Here is a 7,634-nt window from a genome sequence, read left to right as displayed (position 1 = left end):
TTTATTTTATTTTATTTTATTTTATTTTATTTTATTTTATTTTATTTTATTATTTTGTTTTTTTTGAGACACGGTTCTCTGTGTAGCCTGGACCATGTTGGCTGTCCTGTTTGAGGCTAGCCTCAAACTCAGAGCAATCTGCCTGCCTCTGCCTCTCAGAGTGCTGGGATCACAGGCCTGCGTACCACGCCCAGCCATGCCCCAAAGGTATTCTTAAATAAATGTCAACAACATGTTTCTGTGGCCATGCAGTATTTCCTCACACAGATATGTCAGAAGGTATTTGTTGTGGTTTGAATCTGGAATGTCTCCCGTGGGCTGGTTTCTAGCACTTGGCCCCACCTGAAGTTGGTAGGAGATGGAGCAGGGTGGCAGAGCTGAGTCGTTAGGGATAAGTTATAATATCCATAAGTCCGAAACCAATCCATGTAAGACAGTCTTTAAAAAGTCAGGTGCACATTTACAGCATGAGAAAGGGCCAGTTATCCAAATGGTTGAAGAAAATAAAGCTTTGGGAATGGCAATATGGTTAAGTGTTATGTACAGAGCCTCAATTCAACCAACAGCAACGAAAAATAAAAATAGGCAATTTTTGTGACAAAATATTTGCACCAAATTGTGCTTTTCAAAACTTTTCAATCAGGCGAAATGGTGCATGCCTGTAATCCCAGCACTTTGGGAGGCAGAGGCAGGCAGATCTCTATGAGTTCGAGGCCAGCCTGGTCTACAAAGTGACTCTGGACAGCTAGGGCTTTTGTTCGTTTTTTTTTTGTTTTTGTTTTTTTAGCTTTACTTTATTTAGGGTTCCTTAAAGCCTCTCCCTTCCAACCCCCCCTACCCTAGGCAGGAGAGAGGAGTACCACAGGAGACAATTATCAGCTGTGGACAAACTAAAGCCTAAACTGAAATCCCATATTTGGGATTAAAAATATATCTACATAAAAATATTAACATAACTGAGTTTTTAAAGAAACGAAAACTTCCATTATAAGGGCTACACAGAGAAACCCTGTTTCAGGAAAAGAAGGAGGATGAGGAAGGAAAGGAGGAGGAAGAAAAAGAGAAAAAGAAAAAATACAACTTTACATTAACTTTAAAATATTTTTCCATTGATTCTCAAGGTTTTAGACATCACTTATATTTTAAGGTTTTAGTTACATACACATTTCAACATTTTATATATATTACTTTTTAGGCAATAAAAGTCTTTTGTTGTTAAATCAAGGTCTAACTATGTAGCTCAGACTGACATCAAACTTGCTATCCTCCTGTCTCAGCCTCCTCAATTCTGGAATTACAAGTGACTAAACCCAGCTGTGATAGAAGTCTGACTTAGGAAAGAGGGTATAACAACAAATTAGGTGCGCAAAATCCTAGTGGTTATCAGTGGGGATCTTGAAATAGAGATCAAGAAGGGCAGCAATTAGTGATGAAGGCTGAGTCTAACCACCACCGCAGAAGAGCTGTGGGGACAAGCTGGTGGTAAGAAGGTAACAGAAGACCCCAGAGGCAGTAACTGATGTTTCTCAGGTCATCCATACTGACTTCACAAACAGGAAGCTCAGAGAAACTTAAAGCCAGGAGCTCTCAGTCTCTGAAAGAGACCCCTAGCCTGCAGAGGAAGTCTCAGGACAGCCAGGGCTACAAAAGAGAAACCCCATCTTGAAAAACCAGAAGGAAAATAAAAAGAGACAGGCAGATCTCTGTAAGTTTGAGGCGGGTCTAGTCTACAAAGCAAGTTCCAGGATGATGCAGAGAAAGCCTGCCTTGAAAAAACAAATTGATGCTGATATGACAATGATGAAGCAGGATGTGGGGATGCCCCTCTTTAACCCCAGCCCCTGGGAGCAGAGGCAGTCAGATCTCTGTAAGTTTGAGGGCAGCCTGGTCAGCAGTGTGAGTTCCAAGACAGCCAGCACTACACAGAGAAACCCTACTTCCAATAATAATAATAATATTAGTTGTGGGTTATTAATATTCGTTATTGATTTATCTTTTAGTTAAACAGTGGCTATTCCTAAACCAGCTGTATTCACCACACAGAGACTAGGATTTATTTAATTAACCTAGAGCACAATGCTGGACAACAGTTACTCCATCCTAAACCTCCAAGCCCACATAGCTTCCCCCCATTCAGATTTCCAACATTATACTTGCTTTTAGTCATATCTTAGGTCCAGTTCACCTCTCCTCATGGTTCCAAGTCCTCGCCTCCCGATCTCTGCTCTCCAACTCCTTCCTCCCACTGGCTTTCTTCTCCTCCCCTCTGGACCAGGATGTCTCACCCTGTTCTCTCCACCCTATTCCCTCCATTATGCAGCATTGGCTGGTTGTTTTATTGAAATTAGAGAACAAATGGTGGCATGTTTACACAAACTTGAGACAGGTGCTGTTTAGAATAAACATCACAATGCAATGTCGGATTGAAACCAGATAGTGGGGTAGAGAAATCAGCATTTGAATGAACAAGGGTAAATTGTACACATTCCACAAGAGCATTATATCAACATTTCTCCCTTTAAATCCAATAAAAAGCCTCTTTTTCTTTCAATACATTAATAATTATAAAATTATGAAAACTATTAGGTAAGATTTACATGTGCAATGTTCAGTCCATATGCATTTGGCAAAGTAGGAGAAAATATTTGATTATCCTATCTTGACAAGTTTAGAGCTCTATACTTGTTAACTTTTATCCTTATTGGTATTACCTATATGAAAATTTTTTCTTAAATTCTAAACAACTTAATTTTAATTGTGGAACTATAACTATTTGGTCTTCAATCCCACCAGAGACTTGAGAAGGAATAAAATAGTTACTTAGTTACTGAAGTAACTAGGAAGTACATGTTAACTGCTTCCAAAAAAAAAAAAAACTGACAGTTTGCTGCCTGAATAATCACCCCAAACTCTCTATAATGTTGGAGCATCATCTTCAGCCTTCTGGCCCAGTATATTTGACAGACATATGTGAAGCAGAAACTATTTAGGACCTGTCTTGGCAGAGTTCGGCAGTCAACTTGTCCTGCATTTAAGCTTGCCCATTTTTGGCAGAATTCTGTGTGTCCTGAAACAAAGACATTTTCTTTTTGCCCAGGTGGCTCATTTGCCATATTTGAAGGCATCTCCAGATGGAGGTTCCTTGATGCTCATCATCTTTGAGGTAGGCAGGGTGCTGCCAATAGATGACCTGTCTCATCGTCAATGAATCCTTAAAATAATAGATATTTTAAAACACCATGTTCTGTAGGTCTCTGAAGTTTTTGAAAACTTACCAATCTTTATGTAATCGAAACGTCTACAAAATCATATCTATCTGTTAAACCTAGGATGTATATTCTTGTGACAAATGAGACTAATGTCTGACGTGACTCTGAGTTGATAAACTAGCAATAAACTTGCATTACCTAATACCCTAAAGAGTTTGTAATAGCACTTTAAAAGTATTGGAAGTAACCTTGAATTTATATCAATATACTAAAATTTACCAATGTATTAAAAATACTTATTTTTGCATCAATATACAAAATCCTATACCAGAGTTAAAAAATAACCTTATATGAGAATAACAGATAAAGCCTTGAGTAGATTCAATGATCTACCTATTGTCTTATTATTCCTATATCTCTGTATTCCCCTTTTTTTCAACCCCTTTTCTCCTTATCTAAGAAAGATAGAGAAAAGAAAAAGGAATAGAGAGAAATCCCTGAGTCTAACCTTGTTTTCTCTCTGAATAAGACCATTAATAAATTATAACCAGCTCCCAATGACAATAAACAATCATAGCCCCAGAAAACAACCAAAAACCTACTCAACCCCCTTTAAAGGAAATTGGACATCATCCTCATGGATTTTTTTCTAGCTGATTTTTTGAACAGGCAGAAATCCTGTTAGGAGGCCCAAAGGAAATTGGGGAAAATGCTTAATTAAGCAAGCATTTTAACATTTGTAGTCCAGTCTTTGAATGTAGAGAATTTTTAGGCTTAATAGAAGTCCTGTTTGGAACAGTCTAAAATGCTGGACCAATTGAGATTAGTAGCTTCCTTCAAAGCTCTCTTGGGAGCAGGCTTTGATAAGAAATAGCAATTGAAGCAGTTGAGGAAGGAACAAGCAGAATGCTGGAACATGCAAGATGCTGGAACAGATGTGTCAACATCTCAGCATGCTGGAAGGATGAATTCTGTCAGGTTTGACCAGCATCTCCTGTGTCATTCCTTTTGTTTTGCAAACATATAATTTATCACTAGCATTATACAGTCAGTCCTAAAATTAAAAATGTATGAAATGTGCAGGATGAAACTAAACTTTAAACCAATTTTATCTATGCCATTAAAAAATGGCATATAAATGTTGAGGATATTGTAGCCAAGGATTTACTGGCCATCTATTATTGAAGTTCTGGCTGGAGACATTTTTATGTCTCAGTCACTTTCAGAGTTGTTCCCATGTAAAGGGATCAGCACTTTATGTTACCTGTTCTGTTTAATCTTGATTTCTCTCTTCTTGTGTGTGGCCAAGATCCTCTGGTGGTCTTCCTCTGTCATATCTGATCTTTATTAGTTTTGATGGAACCCCTAATTTCTCTTCTACTGTATGAATATACGCAAACCCTTTTCCCCAGAGTAGCATAGTCCCTGTTCTCCGTTTTGGAATTAGGGCCTTTACGTGCTGCTGTAACTCAGCAGTCCTTTCTAAACTCCACTGTGTCTTAGCAGGGGTGCTGCTTAACTCATTTAAACATTTTAAAATGGGTGAGTCATTACTTAATCTATTTGGAGGAAATATATTTTCTGTTTTATGACCATATTTTTTAAATTACTGTTAGATATGTTCATAATTGTTAGACCTATAGGATTATAAATTATATATGTAACAGGTTTCATGTCATGTCTAAAATATTGTTGAATGCCAGTGGATATACATGCTGAAGCACCATCAGCCCCAATTTGCAAGGGCATTTCCAAAACATTTACCATCTCTAACAAATGTGTAACTGTTAGGCCCAGCAAGAGCCTAAATATAAGAAGGTATGAAGAGAACTCAGGAAACTAATCATCCATCGATGCAAAAACACAAGAGACTCTTCATGACTATTGAGCAATGGGGTCACCCCTGCTGGTCAGCTAGGAGTGGCACCGGGAGACAAAGACCGTGGGTTTTTAAAAGACACAAGGCGGAAATCTCCTGGGGTTGCCTTCTTGGCGATTTAGGGTTGGATGAAGTGTTTAACTTTTAAAATAATTGGTCAGTTCTGGTCACCCTTAGGTCCAGTCAGCCCTGTCGTAAATATCTGATCATCAAGTCAGTTTGGAATTTCCTGCCATCCATAGTTAAATGTGGGAGGGTGATTAACTCATCCCATGTCTGTTCTGAGGAGTGGGGGTTACAGGCTTTGGATCAAAGGTCAGGAGAAGGATTGGGGCCATTTGGCCCAGTTTCCAAACAAAGCCCATCTCACCAGTGCCAGCCGGTGATTTTTTTCTCCATTTAGTAGAGATCTCTGCTTGTTCTCTTCCTTATCTCTGCCCTCACAGATGGCTAATGTCAGGAACTTTTACATTCCTCGGTTCTCTGGAGAATCACTAAGAGGCTTTAATTAACATGGGCCTAAAACTTGCAAATATAAGTTATAAGGCAATTAAAAGAAACATAGGTTACAAAGTTAGTCTGATTCTTTCATAACCTTAGGCTCATGCTCTCCAGAATTTAAGGCAAAAACCCACTGGAATTCTGAATATGAATCTATGGCATGGTGCATGTATTTCGGTTCTCCAAACTCTATAAAATGGAGCATACCAGCCACTGTATGACCTTGTTCCAAGACAACACCAAATAGGATCTGCATTTCTACTTTAGCATATAGACCTTCATCCAGTAATTGAACCTTAAGAATACACATATAATCTCCAGGCTGACCAAGTTGGCCTATAGCTGAAGATTTTCTCTCCAACACCTCAATAGGCTGCCATTTAAGCCTGGTTGGACTTTTCTTATCTGGAACTAACTCTTTTGGTATTATTTTAAGTACCAGATTGGATTGTTCTTAAGGCTATTTTGATTCAAAGATTCCCCCAACCTGTTCTATGACTTTAATTTAGCATCTATTTTTTCAGTCTCTTTTTTTTCTCCAAGTCTGTCTTATCCTGATCTTTCCCAAAGAGGATATACAAAACTGAAATTGTCACTGAAAAAATTATTTGTATGCTAATAGAAACGAACTCAAATGGTATCCAGAAGCACTGTGTCATTAGGCCCAGCTTCCCTTCTAAGAAGACTGTACCAGTTTAGATGCATGAGGTTTCTCAGTCTGTCTCTGGCTCCTGCTTCCAGGGAGAGGTATTTTTTTTTCTGCCTCCCTCACTGGATCCTAACCCCTTCCTCACTCTGGGAAGTTAAGATCCACAAATGTTTGCTCCTCAGTCCGGCAAGAACCCCTTCTCAAAGGGATTTCTCTTTCTGCCTTGGCTAGCAAAGTCTGACTTTGAAAAGCTTCCTTGTTAAAAAGCCACTTTCTTTTTTTTAATCTAAAAAAAAAATCCCAGCCTCTCTGGGATTTGTATGTATTAATTTTTGTTTTTTTGCAGCCTGCTGGAGGCTTTATTGCTCTGAAAGGGGTCTGTCTACTCAGGAATCTATGAGCTCCTGGTTTAGGAACTGCCTTTGCTTTGTTTTTAAGGACAGAACTAAAAAACTGCTCTATAGTTTTACCACTTTCTGTGTAAATTCTTGCTAGATTACTGTAAATTCTGCCCCACATTGGGCGCCTTTTGTTGTGGATTATTAATATTTATTATCGATTTATCTTTTAGTTAAACAGTAGTTATTTCATAAACCAGCTGTATACCCAAATCACCACACAAAGACTAGGATTTATTTAATTAACCTAGAGCACAAAGCTGGGCAATAGTTACTCCATCCTAAATCTCCAAGCCCACATAAATTCCTCCCATTCAGAAGTCTGGTTCTTCTCATGGTTCCAAGTCCTCTCCTCCAGGCCAGGATGTCCCACCCTATTCTCTCCATTACACAGCATTGGCTGGTTGCTTTATTGACATTACAGAGAAAAAATGGTGGCATGTTTATAAAAATTTGAGACAGGTGATATTTAAACATCACAATGCAATGTCCGGATTGAAACCAGATAGTGGGGTAGAAAAATAATCATTTCAATGAACTAGGGTAAACTGTATACATTTCACAAAAACATTACACCAACAAATAATAATAAATCTAAAATTTACAAAAACTTCAGGCTCAACAGGTGAATTCCTATAATGGGTTTTGGTCTTTGTGTGTGGAAAGGTGGTGGTCGTAGGACTCCCACCCAGGCCATGACCTCATACATGCTAGATAATTAACCTATTCTTAAACACTCAAATGGTGGATTTTAAAAAAAATATAAATTGGTTTGCTCAAAGGAAAAATACAATGTGTTATTGCCTCTAAGGATTAAACTCCCTGGAAATTTTCTGCTGCAAAAGCCCAAAGGAGAAAAAAATTAAAACAAAACAAAAATCAGAGTTCAAAAACATTGTCTTCAGGCAGTGCTCTGAGTCGGTACCGTGATTCCACTATTGCATTTTCTTAAATCAAACGTAGGTAGAAGAACATTATCCTCCAATATCACTGATACT

Source organism: Psammomys obesus, unplaced genomic scaffold, assembly GCF_907164565.1.
Source record: "Psammomys obesus unplaced genomic scaffold, mPsaObe1.curated_primary_1811, whole genome shotgun sequence".
Lineage (NCBI taxonomy): Eukaryota > Metazoa > Chordata > Mammalia > Rodentia > Muridae > Psammomys > Psammomys obesus.
Note: the sequence above shows the minus strand (reverse complement) of the source record.